General features: G+C 45.1%; 1 protein-coding gene across 2 annotated transcripts in view; it reads right to left on the bottom strand.

Annotated features, from left to right (window-relative positions):
• Positions 1-20,297, bottom strand: part of PTPRG (protein tyrosine phosphatase receptor type G) — a 768,800-nt gene that overhangs the window by 119,770 nt on the left and 628,733 nt on the right. The gene's annotated exons all lie outside the window — the stretch shown is intronic.

Below are 20,297 nucleotides of genomic sequence, written 5' to 3'. Positions count from 1 at the left end.
AGATAAAAGTGGCACTGAGGTACATCACAGAAGGGACTGGCACTGAGGTACATCACAGAAGGGACAGCTTAGAAGAGCTGGTATAATGAAGAAAGTGTGGACTCTGGAGCCAGACTCATAGAGACCCCTGTGTTCTCATCTGCGAAATGGGTGGCTGGTACCTGGCATTACCCTCCTCACAGGGTTGGGGGTAAAGATCACAGAGGACACTGTGGCTCAGCCAGAACCTGAGGGCCCGAGGCCCAGCAGCACATGCAAGGACAAACCACCAGGCCCACATGGGGATTACTGAGCAGGGGATTTTTGCAGAAACTAACATGGCACCCCACTCCAGTACTCTTGCCTGGAAAATCCCATGGACGCAGGAGCCTGGTAGGCTGCAGTCCATGGGGTCTCTAAGAGTCGGACACGACTGAGAGACTTCACTTTCACTTTTCACTTTCATGCATTGGAGAAGGAAATGGCAACCCACTCCAGTGTTCTTGCCTTGAGAATCCCAGGGACGGGGGAGCCTGGTGGGCTGCTGTCTATGCGGCTGCACAGAGTCTGACACGACTGAAGCGACTTAGCAGTAGCAGCAGCCACGCCTGTGGCTGGTGATTTGTTATGTAAGCGAATACTGAAACACTCTGGCCAATAACATTTGGGTAACAAGAGACGCATTAATATGTCAGTAAGTTGTTAAAAACTGGTATATTTTACATGTAAAGCCGGCTTTTCAGTTGGGTCTGCATCCACACACAGCAGTGGTTTCCCAGAGCTCCACCTTCAGATGGGGCTGTGCCCTCGTATTTGCCGTAGTTCCCACTGCCCTCCTTTGCCTTCACTCACAGCTGTCTCGCCCTAGGCAGGAAGCAGGTGTCCAATGCCCTTGACGATGACCGTCACAACTACACCTACCACAGGGCGTCGGCCAATCCTGATACATCCTTTTGCGCAAAATCAAAGCCTTTTAACCAGGTGGGAGGCACCACACCCAGCTCTCTGAACAAACATCCCCCATGAGGTGCTCCTGACATCAGCCTCCCCTTGTGGGGGCCTGATTACCTTCCCACTGGAGTCTGATTGCATTTCACAGGCATCTTGGCTGATGCTGGGCGCTGGCTCCGAGAATCCCTGCCTTTCTTCTAACCCACCTTTAATTATGATTCCAGCCCTCGTTACATAATGAAGAGGCTTCTAGCCGAGCACCCAAGGTCCTCTGATTCTCAATCAATGTCAGGAATATTTTCTTGGTGGTTCCACAAATATATGAGAGATTCCCCCTCCCACCTCCTCTTCATTTGCGGCCTTAAACTAATGGCAGGCTTTCAATGTGAAAGCCAGTGTAAGTTCCAAGTGCCTTACATGATTTGGATTTGAAATCATCCCCGGGGGCCTCCACCCGCCACCAGACCCTTCGAGTTTTGCACCTGAGGCAACAGGCAATTATTGATCTGGCGTCAAATGAACAGCACGGCTCTAACACAGTGATTGGGGCCATCCGCTCTCTCCCGGAGCTTGTCAACGGACAAGAGACTGCTGTCTCCTGTGAAGTGGGGACCGGGTGGGGATGATATCACATGGACCCAGCGGAGGACCGCAGGGGAGGCAGCGGGTCCTCGTGAGCAGGTGGGAACTTCTCAGCACCAGCCTGGCCTCAGACCGCCTAATGCCCGTCACTGCTTTCTCGCCTGGCCTAGCTCAAGAACCCTCGAATGTGGAGCGCTTTAGGGAAAATTTCCAAAGAAATGGCCTCGGGGAAGGATTTCTGTTTCTGAAGGGCTGTATCAAAAAGGTCTGGGTAAACACAAAGTCCCCCAAAGCTGATAGTGTAGGACTTCAAACCTGGCATCGTGGTACTCTGGGTGGGGGGTGTCACCTCCCCCAACACTGCCTAAGAGCTCCTGAAAGGGAAACCGCATGCACGAAGTGCCAGAACTGGGTCAAAGCAGGGTCCCAGCCCTGGCATTGGGGGGAAGGACAACACCCGAACTCTTACCTAGATGGAGCTGCCAAGCACCTGCCAGGGGTCAGGCACCGTGCCTTCCTCGCAGACGGTCCACAGGGCCACCCTCTCCCCGAAAGATGAATGAAGACACTGGCATTCAGAGAGATCAAGCCACTGGGCTGGGCTGTGCACCCTGGGTGGAAGGAAGACTCAGAACTGGCCCCAGCCTGCCGTACTTCATACCAAGGAGATAGGTGCAGTTATCACACACACTCTATCCATAAACACCTCCCATGTCTGTTCTCCCATCTGCAAGACGCTACTGAAGAGGTCAGGAGGGTCATTCAAAGGGCTTGAAAGGTGGAAAACGTCCCATACAGAAGACATAATACATCCCCGCTCCAGCCTCAGGTCTGTGCCTCCTCCCTGGTTATCGTTGTTTAATTGCTAAGTCGTGTCTGACTCCATGGACTGTAGCCCGCCAGGCTCCTCTGTCCGTGGTATTTCCCAGGCAGGAATACTGGAGCGGACTGCCATTTTCTTCTCCAGGGGATCCTCCCGTCCTAGGGACTGAACTTGTATCTCCTGCACTGGCAGGCGGATTCTTTGCCACTGAGCTAAGTGGAAAGCCCCCTGGTTAACAATACTCTATGCAAAAAGCTTTCTTCCCACCCGTTCTTTCTGGTTTTCTTTGTTCTCAATGACAGATAAGAGTGTGCATCTCTTGACAATTTCCAGCATAGCCTCCAACTCCTTCGAGGCCTTCTAAGACTGGGCACAGCCCAAGTACAGTTCCCCTCCATCAGAAATACAAACTAACCTTGTGATCCCCTCAAGCCACCATGTGGAGGCTGGAAACAGGAGTGGTAGAGCAGGGTGCCCACCCCAGAGACTTTGCTTGCGCTGTTCTGTGACAACATTGCAACAGTCACGAGTCCTATCAGAGGAGCCTGGTTCTGGGCTGAGTTTGTGCGTTTCACAAATTACATCAGCACATCCTCAGGTCATTCTGTGGGGCTGCTGGTTCCATCATTACCTCTGTTTTAGAGTCTGAGATTCAAGAAGGTCATTTACTCACTTTGTGACTCTGGAGTCAGACTCCTTCGGTTCTGGACACACCAAGTGGAGTTGGGATAAAGCTTAAGTGGAAGTATCAGGAATAAATCTATGAAACGTGCAAGCACACACTGGCTGCTGTGTTGGAAGGATGCTCTAAGACCTGGCAACTGTTAAATATTTTTTAAGCACCTACTATACGGCAAGGAACTAGGAATAAATGTGAACTCAAGATGACATGGTCTCTGATCGTCTAGAGATTACAGCCCAGAGGGGAAACTGACATTAACTGCTTTAACCCAGTTAAAACTGGCTTCTTAATTTGGGGTTCCTTAGGGGCTCTGGATAGAATCCACAGGAATGTGTTAACTTGAGTCGGAAAAAAATACACTTTTATTTTTGCTAATCTCTAACTACAATTTAGCATTTCCTTATATTTCAAATGTTGGAAACTGCGGTAGTCAGCAGAAACTGTGTGACATCACCAAGAGAAATCAGATATATTCCTATTTGATTGCAGTTACTGCTAATACTTCAAATTTTCCTTTATGTTCATTATTATTTTGAAATTATAATGGTTATTAGATCTGCTGCTAGGTTTTATAATTGAATGTCTTCATCAAGAAACAGATCAATTATTATATTACAATTAAAAATTACTTTCATATTATCTGAAGAAAATTGGCTTCTTCAGTAATCGATCGAAAACCATCAGTAATGAGAAGTCTGCGGGATTCACCCGATGGCTTAGAGTCCATGGCATCAAAAAGGTTAAATACTCCCAGCAGTAAGGAGTATGTGATTACATGCTTTTAAGGAAAATGTCATAGTCACTCTGTAAAATGGTTTAATAAAGAACTCTGACCTAGATTTGAGAGACTGGTTAGGAAAAGCTTACCGAGCACAGTGATACTTGAACTGAAATCTGAACAATGATTAGGTGTTTATAATATGAGCAGGAAGGAAGGAAACTTACATATGGAAGACAGAAAAAGAGTTTGTCCAAAGTCCCTGAGGTGGGAAAATTGGGAAGAATACTAGCATGACTTGGCAAGCAGAGAATGAGGAGGAGGATGGTGGAGACCCAGGTCTCAAAGGAAGGAAGTGTGTAAAGCTGAGTCCATCCTTGGCAGCTCTGACTCAAGGACCACTTTCTCAAGATGTGGGAGACTCCAAGTTTCCCCAAGCATGAGGACAACTCTGTTTTCAAGTTTTAAATCTATGCTGTCTTAAATCATGCAAACTCTAACCTGTTACAATAGAAAATATATATATTGGTCTTTGCCATGGGTTCCTGGCACACAGCTCCTAAAAATTTGTCATTTCCCAAGTGATACTAGAAACATCTCTTACTCTTTTCAAAAATTTCCTTTCAAAATTGTTCAATTTATTCCAACCAAAAAACAAAACAAACAAAAACTAGCTCACTTCTTTTCCCCACCCCTAAACCTTACCCCTGTCAGTTCCCTGTATCTATGCCCTTGGTTTTTGTTTTCACATATAAATGAGATCATATGGTATTTATCTTTGTCTGACTTATTTCTCTTAGCATAATACCTTCAAAGTCCACCCCTGCATCTGTGCTAAGTTGCTTTAGTCGTGTCCGACTTTTTGTGACCCTATGGACCAAAGCCCACTGTGCTCCTCTGTCCATGGGATTCTCCAGGCAAGAATACTGCAGTGGGTTGCCATACTCTCCTCCAGGGGATCTTCCAGACCCAGGGATAGAACCCAGCTAACTTACATCTCCTGCATTGGCAGGTGGGTTTTCTAACCATTAGCGCCATCTGGGAAACCCTTGAAAGTTCACCCATGCTGTTGCAACTGGCAACATTTCCTTCTTTTCTACAGCAGAATCACTTCAGTTCAGTTCAGTCGCTCAGTCATGTCTGACTCTTTGTGACCCCATGAACTGCAGCACACCAGGCCTCCCTGTCCATCACCAACTCCCGGAGTCCACCTAAACCCATGTTCATCTACTTGGTGATACCATCCAGCCATCTCATCCTCTTTCGTCCCTTTCTCCTCCTGCCCTCAATCCTTCCCAGCATCACGGTCTTTTCAGATGAGTTATCTCTTCTCATCAGGTGGCCAAAGTATTGGAGTTTCAGCTTTAACATCAGTCCCTCCAATGAACAGCCAGGACTGATCTCCTTTAGGATGGACTGGTTGGATCTCCTTGCAGTCCAAGGGACTCTCAAGAGTCTTCTCCAACACCACACTTCAAAAGCATCAATTCTTCAACACTCAGCCTTCTTTGTAGTCCAACTCTCACATCCATACATGACCACTGGAAAAACCAAAGCCTTGACTAGATGGACCTTTGTTGGCAAAGTAATGTCTCTGCTTTTTAATATGCTGTCTAGGTTGGTCATAACTTTCCTTCCAAGGAGTAAGTGTCTTTTAATTTCATGGCTGCAGTCACCATCTGCAGTGATTTTGTAGCCCAGGAAAATAAAGTCAGCCACTGTGTCCATTCTTTCCTCATCTATTTGCCATGAAGTGACGGGACCAAATGCCATGATCTTCGTTTTCGGAATGTTGAGCTTTAAGCCAACTTTTTCACTCTCCTCTTTCACTTTCATCAAGAGGCTCTTTAGGTCTTCCTTACTTTCTGCCATAAGGGTGGTGTCATCTGCATATATGAGGTTATTGATTTTCTCCTGGCAATCTTGATTCCAGCTTGTGCTTCCTCCAGCCCACCGTTTCTCATGATGTACTCTGCATAGAAGTTAAATAAGCAGGGTGACAATATACAGCCTTGACGTACTCCTTTTCCTATTTGGAACCAGTCTGTTGTTCCATGTCCAGTCCTAACTGTTGCTTCCTGACCTGCATATAGGTTTCTCAAGAGGCAGGTCAGGTGGTCTGGCATTCCCATCTCTTTCAGAATTTTCCACAGTTTGTTGTGATCCACATAGTCAAAGGCTTTGGCATAGTCAATAAAGCAGAAAGAGATGTTTTTCTGGAACTCTCTTCCTTTTTCCATGACCCAGCAGATGTTTGCAATTGGATCTCTGGTTCCTCTGCCTTTTCTAAAACCAGCTTGAACATTAGGGAGTTCACGGTTCATGTATTGCTGAAGCCTGGCTTGGAGAATTTTGAGCATTACTTTACTAGCGTGTGAGATGAGTGCAATTGTGCGGTAGTTTGAGCATTCTTTGGCATTGCCTTTCTTTGGGATTGGAATGAAAACTGACCTGTTCCAGTCCTGATACAGTAGAATACTATTCCATTATTTCATATATATATATATATGTGCGCACACACCACATTTTCTTTATCCATTCATCTTGAATTGGGGTGCTAGAGAAGACTCTTGTGAGTCCCTTGGATAGCAAGGAGATCAAATAAGTCTATCCTAAAGGAAATTGACCCTGAATATTCATGGAAAGGACTGATGCTGAAGCTGAAGCTCCAATACTTTGGCCACCTCATGTGAAGAGCCAACTGATAGGAAAAAACCCTGATGCTGGGAAAAATTGAAGGCAGGAGGAGAAGCGGGCAACAGAGGATGAGATGGTTGGATAGTATCACCGACTCAATAGACCTGAGTTTGAGCAAACTCTGGGAGATGGTGGAGGAAAGAAGAGCCTAGTGTGCTACAATCCATGAAGTCACAGTTGGACATGACTTTTTGTTGCTGAACAGCAACAATCAATGGTCACTTAGGTTGTCTCCATATCTTGGGTATTTGTAAATAATCCAATGAACACAAGTGTGGATTTATCTTTTTCCAGTTAGCGGTTTTGTTTTCTTCAAACATAGAGGAAAACACAGCCATACCCTGGGAGGGTGAACAGACCCAACAGCAGTGATGGAAGGTCCTGTGCTGGGGACCTGCTCAGACCTCACCCCATGTGTCCCTTCACCTCTGTCCATCTGTCACCTTCGTCACACCTTTCAAAAAACTGGAAGACATAGCTCCCTCAGTTCTGTGAGCCTCTCTAGCAAATTAATCAAAGCAGAGGAGAAAACTATGGAAACCTCCAGTTTGTAACCAAATCAGACAGAAGTTATGGGTAATTTGGGAATCTGCTCCCTGGTGGCTGGCATCTGAAGTGGGGTGGGAGTGGTCTTGTGGGCCAGAGGCCAGGCAGTGTGAGAGTTGGGTTACATGGTAGGACACTCAGCTGGTGCTGCAGAGAATTACTTGTTGTAGGGAAACCCCTGCCCCTACATTTGGTGACTAGGAATGAAGGATTCTACCTAAAAGGTAAAGGAGAAACACCCAGGAGGTGGAGAACCTACCCTGGAGGGAGAACGCAGTTTTCCTGACACACCCTTGGGGTTCTTTTCTACATCACCCAATGACATTCTATTCCCATGAACAAGCTTTGGTGCATTAATACAATTCGGTTTTTCGGTCAATAATTGAGTACCAGAAGCTGTGTGCCAAATACCATCAGTTCAGTCGCTCAGTCATGTCCGACCAAATACCATGGAAGACAGAAAACCGGAAAACTTTCTCATCTCATCGGATGTCTCCACGGTGCATATGATGGAGTCATAGGCTCCAAACACATCAGGGGACGTCCCTGGTGGTTCAGTGGCCAAGACTCCACGTGACCAATGGAGGGGGCCCAGGTTTGAGTCCTCGTCAGGGAATGAGATTCCACATGCCTCAATTAAAAATTCCGCATGCCACAAATCAAAAAAGATCCTGCATGCCACAAGAAAGACTGAAGATTCCATGCACTGTAGCTAAGACCTGGCACAGCTAAGTAAACGAGTAAACAAATATAAAACACACACACACACACACACACACACACACACACACACAGCAGCAGCAGCAGCAGCCACAGTCCTCCAAACACTCGGGTTTGACTTTCCCACATTCTGCTCATCCAGACCTCTCCCTCTTCCTTGGAGTCTTTGTGTCTGCATGATATCCGTCTTCCTCTGAGAGCTAAAGGCCAGGGGAGGTACCTCTGTCCTGTGCAGGAAATAGCATTGTTCAGCCTGCCGCTAAGGGAGGTGGCCAAGTTCAGAGTGACGCATCATCCCAGTCCTGCCTAAGAAGAGCTGCCTCTCAGACCCTGGGTGCAAGGCTGGATTCCATGTGCCCGAGAGCCCTTCCTTCCGTCCCAACATTAACATGCTGTGCTTGTCGGCCAGAAGGGCACAGTGGACCTATCCCACTTTAACTGAGCACAAGCATCGTTTCTCCATGATACCTCTTAACTTCACCTGCAGTCTTGCTCTAACTTATGGGTTGCAACGGAGGGTCGGTACCAGAAAGCAGGGTGCAGGCCTGAAGTGGGCAAATGCCCAGTGCCCTGAGACTGAGACTGAAACTGGGCCTTCTCTTGACTGGTCTCCTAGTTTCCACGGCTGATATGATGTTACGGTCTCGTTTATCATGAAGAAACAGTGGACTCATTGGAAAAGATGCTGATGCTGAGAAAAACTGAGGGCAAGAGGAGAAGCAGGCAACAGAGGATGAGATGGTTGGACAGCATCACCGACTCAATGGACATGAGTTTGCACAAACTCTGGGAGATGGTGAAGAAGAGGAAAGCCTGTTGTGCCGCAGTCCATGGGGTCGCAAAGAGGCAGACAGAACTTAGCGACTGAACAACAAAAGCTGTCCTCAGTATTGGGAGACTTTTCTAAACACCACTCACGATCTAAGATCCCATGAGCTATCTTTTTTAAGTGATCCCAATGGCCATGTCAACAGATCAACTAGTGAGCCACACTGATGTGCTTAGCCAGGCTTTTATTTAAATCTTTGACTCTAGATGACTATGACTCTGCAAGTCACAGTGCTTTACTCCTTTGCTTGAACTTGGTCCTTAAAGTACTTTTCCGCTTAGAATTAGGGATCACTCAGGTACCGACTATATCTAAAAGGAGTGTTCTGGCTCTCACCTCACATTCACGTTACTAGCTCTGAATCTGATTTCTGGCCACCTGCGTTTCTTACTTGTTTTGCCTCAAGGAAGCCACTGGATGTGCTCCACTGGTTGAATTCCAACCTTGTTTCAATCCCGAGATGTGGCACCTGTACCAACAGGTCATTTGGTAAGGATGGCCCTCTCTGGTCTGGTCCAGGGTCTTCCACTGAGGACTGGCCTCAAGCAGACCCTCCTGGCCTTGGGTAGGAGGACCCAAGAGATCAGAAATGGCACTTACATGGGAGAGACCAGGATGTGATCAAGCAGTGCTCCTAGTGGGCCCCAGGGGGGAACTCACCTGCACAGCATTTGGGAACAACAGCCCCACTTCTGCCTCCTAGCTACCCCCTTCCCCACCCCTGGGCACACAGATCCATATGCTCCAAGGAGCTGGGCTTCTAGCTGAATGGCGAAAACCAACAGCTTGAGATGCTCAGTATACTCCTTGTGGAGAAGGCTCCTCTCTTCTCAGAAGCCGTTTTTTGCATGGAAACCATGGGGCTCTGTGCACTTGATAGACAACACCTGTTAGCACTCAGTATCAATGGGCAGACAGCACCTTCTCTACCACAGTCGTACACGTGACATGGTCCAAGACGCTCATGTGGGTCCAAACCAGTGTTCTGGAATCACAAAACCAGTCCCGAGAGGACCCAGGAGTGAAGCCAGGAACTGTGACGACATCTGGCTGTGCTTGGAAAGAAAGAGGAAAAGATGGGGACTTCCCTGGTGGCCTGGTGACTAAGACTCTGTATTCCCAATGCAGGGAGCCCAGGCTGGATCCCTGGTCAGGGGACTAGATGCCACATGCCACAACTAAAACACCCCCGGGTGGCACCTAAGACCTAGTGCAGCCAAATAAATAGGTACATTTTTTTTTTCTTTTTAAGAGAGAGAAGAAAAAAATGATTCCAGAGGCCTCATCATGGGCTCCCGCCCTGTGCCTTTACACACAGTCTCAGGCGCTGGGGTGTGACAGCGCTGCTTACGCCCTCAGAAAGCCAAGGGTTCTGGCCGCGTTCCTTGTACCCAAAGAAAAATCAACCTCAAGGAGCCTGTGTTTGCTCATGGAAGAATGAATGAAGAATGGAGCAGATAAATCATCCGTCTCCCAGCTACCCTCCTCGCATGACTCCGCGGGGACGCACGCAGGCATCTTGGTGCCTCCTGCTTCTTGGGCTGTGAACTGCTAGTTAGCGACAGAAAGGGGAAGTATGTCGCTCTGGAAGGAAGGATGCTGGTGGCCTTTATTAACTTCCAGGCTGTGGTTCGCAAGCACCATAGCGCCCACACAGACAAACCCAACGTCACGGAAGGTTTTTTCTAGAGGGCAGGGAAAAGCTGAAGCTGTAAGAGGGTGATTATGTCGGCCCTGAAGGTGAAACTATGCCTACCTGCCTGGAGACAGAGGATTCAGTAATTAGCGGATATCGATAAAGTGTGAAAATGACAGACGGCCGCTGGCGTCTGGTACCAGTATCAGCTCAGCAGCTCCCAAGCCATAAAGCGGATCTGCCAGGGAGCACCCTGACACCAGCGTCTGACTCATTTGGGGCCTCCTTCCCTCTGCTTTTGGCAGTGGTGGAGGAGTTGAGTAGCATGGTTGTTCCTTGGGACTGAGAGGAAAGCCTTCTTTACATGGTGTTGTCATGCCTTTCCAAATCTTAGAGGCTTTTCTGATTTCAGGTCCTGGGAAAGGTGTGAAGTGCTCACTGGCTAAGTTGTGTCCGACTCTACGTGATCCGATGGACTATAGCCTGCCAGGTTCCTTGGTCTAGGGGATTCTCCAGGCAAGAATACTGGAGTGAGTTGTTATTTCCTCCTTCAGGGGATCTTCCTGACCCAGGGATCTGAACACACATCTCCTGTGTCTCCTGCACTGCAGGTGGATTCTTTATCATGGAAGCACTGGGGAAGCCTGGGAGAGGTGCGGAACGCTACTCCAAGTGCCTGGCCTAGCTCCCCCCGTTACAGCACCTAGTCTGGGCTAGATTATAAATGTCTCAATTGTGCCAATTCTTGTAGCAAGCATTCTTTTACTCCTGACCACCTGGCATGTACAGATTCGCTCCATCCATCCATTCCAGCATTTCCTGTGGAGCTAACAGTGAGCACTGTACCCACTCTCTAACAAAGAAAAAGCAACACAAAACAAAAGAACAATTTTACCACTTATGGAGCTTGTAAGGTAGTGGGAGAGCTAGGTATTAGGGGGAAAAAACACACAAGTGAATGTAAAATTTCGATGTTGAGAAGTGCTACAAAAGGGTACCAATGCCTTGAGAGTATCTGGGCCGAGGTACACTGTCTCACGTAAAAGTCAGGGAAGGAAATGTGATTATTAGCTCCATGCTACAGAAAGGAAACGGAGGCTTAGATATTTACCAGAGCAAAGACATGTAGGAGTAAACGACTGGTCTGGAATTTGAGTCCAGATGTGCTTGACTTCAAAATCTACATTCTTACCCACTGGCCTTATATTGTCTCCCCATTCATTCATTCAACGAACAGTAACTGTTTGCTTATGTTTAGGAACGGTCAGGTCCTGTTGATTCAAAGATGCACAAAATCCTCAGTCTAGGAGGCTCTACCATCCCCATCAAGTGGGTTCACTGACCCTCCCTGGGAGCAACCCTGTGATCAAGGCCTCAGCAGCCCCTGCCTTGAGGACTTAAGATAACCTGTCAAAAGTAAGCCAAGCAGATAAAGAGAGTCCAGTGATGCCATTCAGGAAGATAAACTTGATCTTTAGGAAGGGTATCTGATTGCCGCAAGGATGTTTAGTTTTAAAGCTCCTTCATTCAGAGAAAGAGTAATAAACTGTGCTGCTCAAGCCACCTGATGACATTTAAAAACAGAGGCCACTGCTTGCGGATCCATAGGGGAGCTGGCAGTCCCTCGTGAAATATAAAGAACACTGTATCTGAACACAAAGGGATCTGGGTTCACGTCTCAGTTCTACTGCCTTTGCTGGGAGGCTCTGGATGACCACCTGTTCTCTCGGAATCTCAGATACCTCATCTGTTAAACAGTAACACTGCATTTCTCTCTTTGCTTGCCCCCACCAACCCTCCATCCAAAGTGTTAGTAAATATTAGAGACTCTACAACAAAATGCAACCCTAACAGACAACTTTTACCTTCATCCAGATTGTCCTCATCCAAGCAATGTCATCCTGCCAGGAGGAGTATTTCTATCAGCCTCCAGCTGTCTTGCCAATTTCACCCCATGTCCTCTGCAAACATTTCTCACCTAACAGTCAATGATGGGTTTAAAAACCTGGTCAGATGGTTCCACAGCCCTGCTTAGCACCCTTCAAAGGCATCCCATGGTTATAGGAACATAGTCTTAAGTCTTCCCTTACCAAGGAAGGTCTTTCAAGATCTCACCTTCACTGGTTCCTATGCCTCAGGCAGGGCCTTTGCAAAGGACTTTCCCCTCTCAGAACTTTGTAGACTAGCCCACCAGTTGGACCATAGAGAAGGCTGAGTGCTGAAGAATTGATGCTTTCAAACTGTGGTGCTAGAGAAGACTCTTGAGAGTCCCTTGGACTGCAAGGAGATCCAACCAGTCAATTCTAAAGAAAATCAACCCTGAACATTCATTGGAAGGACTGATGCTGAAGATGAAGTTGTAATATTTTGGCCTCCTGATGCAAAGAGCCGACTCGTTGGAAAAGACCATGATGCTGGGAAAGACTGAAGGGCAGGAGGAGAAGGGGATGACAGAGGATGAGATGGTTGGATGCCATCACCGACTCAATGGACATGCAAACTGTGGGAGACAGTGAAGGACCGGGAAGCCTGGAGTGCTGCAGTCCATGGAGTCACAGAGTTAGACACAACTGAGGGATGGAACAACCACTCTATCAAGGGAAGCTTGCTTCCCCACGGCCTCACTACACTCTGCCACTCCTAGCAAACCACCCAATTTGATCTGCAGAAGAATACCGGAGCTTTATCATTGGTTGACCTGTTCGTTTCTTTCTTCCCCTTAAAACTTAAGCTCCATAAGAGACTCTTCTCCCTTGTTCAGCCTGATGTCTAGTACCTAATACTTGTTCATAGTAGATGCTCAACAAATATTTGATAAATGAATGTGAATCTTGACAAAGGCTGTTTTGAGGATTCAATAAAACAAATATGAATGGAAAAGGCCAGTATAGAATCTGGTCCATGAAAACCCCTATGTAACCATAGGTGCAGCAGGCACAGCTCCTAGAGAAAGCTCTTCATTGTAGATGAAGTTGCCTGAGACATGAAAAGAAATTCACTGCCTACAAACATGAGCCCAAAGTAGTTAAAGCTATGGTAAATGTCAAGTGTTAACTTTATGCCAACCAATCAAAGGAAACTTTTACCAACTCTCTACCTATTCACATAAAATTAATCATCATGGGATATCTGAGCATGAAAAAGTGTTTGATAGAACATGGTATGACCTTCAACAGCAATGAGAACCCAGAATCTGAGAGAACAGCATTGAAACATATACATTACCATATGTAAAGTAGACATCCAGTGGTTGTTTGATATATGACACAGGGAACCAAAGCCAGTGCTCTGGGACAACCTAGAGGGGTGGTGTGGGCAGGCGGTGGGAGGGGAGATCAAGAGGGAGGGGACGCGTGTAGATCTATGGCTGATTCATGTTGATGTATGGCGAAAACCGTAATATTGTAAAGTAATTATCCTCCAATTAAAAAGAAAAGAAAAAAAGTATGAGAAGCCAGGATGTTGGACAGTCTTAAAAAACCAGCTGTGTTTTTTTTTTAAACTTCTTTCTTAATCACTTTCAAGATGGGCATGGCAACCTACTCTAGCATTCTTGCCTGGAGAATCCCCATGGACAGAGAAGCCTGGTGGGCTACAGTCCATAGGGTCACAAAGAGTCAGACACAACTGAGCCACTAAGAACAACAGAAGAGGAATTTCCCTCCAATTACACAAAAAGAAAAAAAAAAAGTATGAGAACCCAGGATGCTGGAGAGTCTTAAAAAACCAGCCTTATTTTTTTTTTCTTTTTACTTCTTTCTTAATCACTTTCAAGAATAAAAAGTAACAGCTAGTAATAGTTACTTTTTAAAGAAAAGTGAAAGTGAAAGTCGCTCAGTCATGTCCAACTCTTTGTGACCCCATGGACTATATACATCCATGGAATTCTACACGGCAGAATACTGGAGTGTGTAGCTGTTCCCTTCTCCAATCTTCCCAACCCAGGGATTGAACCCAGGTCTCCCACATTGCGGGCAGATTCGTTCCCAGCTGAGCTACCAAGGAAGCCCAAGAATGCTGGAGTGGGTAACCTATCTCTTCTCCAGTGGATCTTCCCAACAAAGGAAATGAACTGGGGTCTCCTGCATTGCAGGCAGATTGTTTATCACCTGAGTTACCAGGGAAGCCACTTTTTAAAGAAGACAGGTAACAATCTTCTAAGGGGCTGCATTTAAATGTTATTTTCCTTATACTTCTCTATGCTGAAACTTTCTAGAAGTACTAAGGTAACTTTTGGGAAGAGTTTCTGGGAGCGCAGCTGCCTACAAAGGAATTAAGTGCTCATATCAGAATTTCTTCTATGAAGATAAACTGATTCAAGCTCATTAATCTGGTGAGTGAAAATGATCAAACTGAAAATAGAACAACATTAATATTTTCTCCCAAAATAGCAGAAAACCATGATTTCAATGTCAAACTCTTTTGAAAAGCAACCATGGATTTACTTCGTTGTTTGCTAATTTGGGTGGAAAACGGGATGCTCTTTCGCAGTGTGTTCTGATTTAAAATAGGCTAGTTACTTAGGCATTCTCACATTGGTATATGTCCTTAAAAACTGCCTTTTAACCAAGATAGGAAGCAATCTTTAGCACTAAAAATATAGCTAACAAAGAGATTCCTCCATCAGCAAAAACAAAGCAAAAATCATTCTCCAAAAACCGTGGCAGTGGCTTTAGGAGACTGGGTGGGACCCTGGCAGCTCACTGTCCTCTTCCTTTGCTTTCATTACATTATACAATGTCACTTTAATTAAGCCATCAAATCACATTATCAGATCAAGTGGTTTTGATCCCACTGTGGTTTGAACAGGTTTCATTACATTAATAAACCATATGTTTCATGTTGTTGGAATGAAAGTTATTTTTCTCTGTTCGCTGTTCCAAAAGTCTTCACAATAGACAGTATTCAGCACTTAATCACCGACGTGCTCTTCCACGCGCTCAGGATGTGTTAAGAGGAACTAAAATGACAGCCCATTAAATCTGAAAGTCTATCCAAGTTATTTACTGACAAAGGGCAGAGTGGTGACTTGAATGTCCCGTGAATAATCACGGAGCCTAAATATTGTTTCCATTTCCTGGAAACTAGAGCTTTATATTTTTTTACAGATGATATCCATTCTAAGTCTGTCTCAGGCATCAATACAAGATTAGATGACTTCTCCCCCCTCTTTGGGTGTCACATGCGGCCATGCATCTCCTGCTCGGGTCTGAAAGCTTGATTCTGCTTTTTCTGTTCCAGTATGTCGGATCATCCTGACAGAAGGGCAGGATGGGGGCACCTTAACTCAGGCAGCCTCCACGGTGCTGCTCAGTGAACACCAGTTGATGATCACAGCCAGTGAAAGAGGGAGGTGGGGCTCAGTCTCCTGAGGCTCTGCTTATACATCTGGAGTGGAAGATGAGCAGATCTTAGGGTGGACTGGTCAGTGAATGGTTACCAAGCTAATAAACCTCTTGCAGTGTCTTGGAAATGCAGAACCAAGCCATGGACACTTTCACAGTCATGGCCACCATGAAAATACCTTCAAACATGCCTAAGACTGGATTTCTCCATCTAAGTCTGAGCCATCCCCGAGAGCAGGGGTATGTAAACTACTGTTCCGTGGCTAAATCTGGACTGCCGCCTCTTATTACAAATAAAGTTTTATTAGAAGACATTTTCTACACCTACTCATTTATGTGCTGTCTACAGCTGCCTTGATGCTACAGAGGCAGAGCTGAGTAGTTGCAACAAGAGATCACATGGCCCAATACCTGGTCCTAGATTCAAAAAGCTTACTGGGTTTCCCTGGTGACTCAGTGGTAAAGAATCCACCTGCCAGTGTAGGAGACATGGGTTCGATCCCTAATTCAAGAAGATTCTACATTCCACAGAGCAACTAAGTCCAAGTGTCACAACTATTGAGTGTACACTCTAAACCCCTGGAGCTGCAACTATAGAAGCCCACATGCCCTAGAGATTTTGCTCCCACTTCTCTCTAGAGAAGCCACTGCAATGAGAATCCCATACACTGCAGCTACATAGCAGGCCCCACTTGCCACAACTGGAGGAAAGCCCACACAGCGATGAAGACCTGGCACAGCCAAAGATAAATAAATAACGGGATCTTCCTTTGTATCCACTCTTCTCCACTCAGGTCACTAAGCTCGATAATCCAAGCCCTTCCAGGCTTCCTGATAATTGCGAGGACTGGTGGCTGGCTTTCAGCCTTTGGTGCCATGGAAATATCTGAGTTTTCTTGTGGGGGATACAAGGAGGAGCATTTCGTCATGTGGACCATGGTTGTATGATATTTAAAACAAATAGAAATATCATTTAAATGCAATAGGGAAGAAAGTTCCCTGGAGGTCCAGTGGCTGACTCTGCGCTCCCAATGTAAGGGGCCTGGGTTCAATCCCTGGTTGGGGAACTAGGTCCCTTACACTGCAGTTAAAGAGCTCACACGCTGCAACTAAAAGAACTGGCATGCAACAACTCCAGATTCCACATGCTGCAACTAAAAACATCCAGTGTGCCACAACCAAGACCTGGCACAGCCAAGTAAATAAACACATAAATATTAAAAAAAGACCAGACACATCAGTAGTCATCAGGAAAGTGCAAATCAAAACTAGAAAGAGATACTATTTCATATCCATTAAGATGACTACAACAAAAAAGATACATAACAAGTGTTGGTGAAGATGTGGAGAAATCAGAACCTTCACACGATGCTGACAGGCATGGAGACTGGTACAGCTGCTTTGGGAAAACTGTTCGGCAGTTCTTAAAAACAAGGAAAACACAGAGTTACCCTATGATGCAGCAATTCTACTCCTAGGCTTATGTCCAAGAGAAATGATAACATTCATCCGCACAAAAATGTGAACATGAATGTTCAAAGCAGCAATATTCATAATGAGCCAAAAGCAGGATCTATCAATTGACAAATGGATAAGCAAAATGTGGTATATCCATACAATGATGTATAGTTTGTTCATGAAATGAAATTCTGACACGTGTGCAAATATGGATAAATCTTGAAAATATGATGCTAAGTCAAAGAAGCCAGAGACGAAAAAGTCAAGTATTGGAGGATTCCATTTATGTGCAATCCCCCTAACAGGAAACTCCATACAGACAAAAAGCACATTACTGGTTTCCTGGGCCTGGGCAGGAAGCAGGCATGGGAGAAAAAGGAGTGACTGCTAAGAGGGATGGAATTTCTTTTGGGGGTGACAAAAAGTCCTGAAGTAGATACTTGTGATGATCACATAGCTTTGTGAATACAGAATACCACTGAAGGGTACACTGTAAAAGAATAAACTATACGGTATGCAAATTAAATCTCAATAAAGCTGTTATTTTAAAAACTCAAACAGGGATACTACTCAGCAGTAAAAAGAAATGAGCTACTGATCTACAACATGGATAAATCCTAAAACCCTAAAGTCAATAGCAGAGTTGAGGTTAGGAGAAAGAACTGACTGCGAACAGGCATGAAGGAACTCACTGGGTGAAGAGAATGCTCTAAGAGAGGATGTGGTGATGCCTGCACAACTGTAAGTTTGATAAAAATCACTGAATTGCACATTCACTACACCTGAACTTTATGATATGTAAATTAGGCCTTGAAAAAAGCGTAAAAAAAAAAAAGAACACTTTCTTACATCACTGACAGAATTGTAAAGTGGTACATACAGTCATTCTGGGAAACTGGTCAGTATCTAATCAGATCCAAACATACATGTATCCTTTAGGCTGTAGTCATTTTACGACAGGGTGCATAACCAACAGAGACGTGTCCACATGTTGGTTAAAAGGCATGTTCAAGAACTTCCCTGATGGCTAAGACTCCATGCTTCCAATGCAGGAGACCCGGGTTTGATCCCTGGTCAGGGAACTAGGTTCCAACATGCTTCAGTTAAGGGTTCCCAGGCCATAACTGAAAAGATTCCATGTTTAGCAGCCAAGACCCGGCACAGCCAAACAAATAATTAGGAAAAAAAAACAACTTTCATAATTACCAAAACATGAAAATAAATCTACAACTTCATGTATATTAAAATGGGTAAATTCAGGTACAGTCACACACTGAAATTCAGCCACAAGAACAAACTACAACTACGTGAAATAGCACAGGTGACTCTTCAAAGCAGTGTAAAGCAACAGAAGCAAGACACACACAAGAACTTGGTGAACTGATTCTATTTATATGAAATTGATCAGGAGGCAAGACTATGATCATGGTTATCCTTGGGAATGGGCAGTGACTAGGAATGGGGAGAGCAATGTGCTTTGGGAAGCTGATGTGATGTTAGTTTCTGGATCTGGGTGTGTGTCACTCAAGTATATTCAGTTTCTGCAAAGTTATCAAGTTGTATGCATACTGTGTGTACACTTTTCTGTAGCTTATACTCCAACAGTATGCTAAAAAAATAAAGAAGACTGTGTCTACATCTCTGTCTCTAGAAAGATCACAAAACATTTTAATATTCAAACATCTTAAGAGTCAGCAATGGATGCACACCATGATCACTGTAACCTTGGAAGATGAAGAACTGATTCCCTCTACCTAAGGATGGGTGCTTGGTTCTGCTCAAAATCAAAGAAAGCCCATTTGGTGGAGGATACCGTCCACTCTGGCAATTTAACACAGTGGAAACCAGTTCCTCTCTAATTTCCTTGGGTAAGAAGGACTATGCACCCTCTCTGCACAGCTGGTATATCAGATGGTCAAGCCCATTTATTAGGAAAGAACTTTGTAACTGTCATAACGTCAGCATTTCCAAGCTACCAGATCCTATACTCACTTGTGATATAAATTCCCCATCCTGCAAATGTCCCACCTCTTGCAACATAGTCAGCCCTAAGAGTCCTCCTTTCCCTAAGCATGTTCTCTTGGGAGAAAGCTTTACAGTTTGGCCGTTTGCTTTATTTTTAACTTGGATTGAATAAAAAAAAAAAAGGCCAAATGAGGTTCTTCATGCCAGTCCAATCCAAGATATTTTACAGGTTTGCATGCTTCTCAACCTTCCTGCTGTTCCCAGTTGATAAATGATGCCCTTGACAAAGTGTCAGCCCCAAATTAGTTGATTCTCAATTATGTCTTGATGGAACCTGGCCAGACTAGCTTCTTCGCACCATCCTCTGACAGAACTACACCGACAGGAAGGAGATGATCACATTGTTAAAACTCCCTTTCCTCTTCTTTTAGCTCCTTTGCAGATACATGAGCCTGGAAAATGGGCTCATTCTTATCATCAAAGGGCACATCAATGCAGTTATTTCTGGAATATCAACTCACTCCTCTTATTCCTATAAAGGTCATATGCCAGTAAACTGGTCCCTTTTACTGGAGGGAGGGGTATGTACACTCCTGAAATAAAGCCCTTGCATATAACTCACGACGCTAAAAATACCACAGTCTACTGTCAACGTCAATAAATGACAAATGCTTCCCACATCACCCAAGCTCACTATTTCAAAGGAGAGAACTGATTTGGGAAAGACCCATCTCTTCAAACCCAAAGGAAATACCTTCTTTTTCCTTCCTCCCTTCCAAATACTGGGTCTTTGACAAGCCTTATTCCTCCAAGAGTTTCCTGAGCTCTGTGATTTTATGACAAATCACAGAGCTTGAGGGCTGAGGGTAGAATCAGACTTTCCAATTTCCTGGGAGAGAAATTCATGACCATTTCCCATGAGAAAGGAGAAATGGAAAAAGATTAGGACACAAGCAAGTTATGAAACTTATGTTTTTCAGATCTGGGAGTTGAACTGTTAAACAATAGATCTAAAAGGTTACATGATGTCTGGTGGAGGTGGAGAGCTGGAGGGGTACTTCTTGCCTAGTATGGAAGTTAGTAAGGAAGCTGAAGACTGGGGTGTTGAAAGCAAGTCTGAGGTCCTGATGTTTGAGCTCAGAGACAAACACCTGATTGCAGCAGGGAAACAGTTAAAAAGTAAGACACCAAAAAGCTTTAACACATCAACGAGTTTAGTGCTGACACTACAAGGTCAAATTACAGAGAGAAGGACTGATATTTCGCTAGTCAAAAGGGCAATTCCGAACATATCTATTTAACTGAAGTTATTCCCACAAATGCTTCTATTTATCACCCAGACAAGTCTCTTTTAGCAGAGAAACAT

Source organism: Budorcas taxicolor, chromosome 1 (genome assembly GCF_023091745.1).
Source record: "Budorcas taxicolor isolate Tak-1 chromosome 1, Takin1.1, whole genome shotgun sequence".
NCBI lineage: Eukaryota > Metazoa > Chordata > Mammalia > Artiodactyla > Bovidae > Budorcas > Budorcas taxicolor.
The sequence above is the reverse complement of the archived record's forward strand: the minus strand, read 5'-3'. Positions and strand labels throughout refer to the sequence as shown.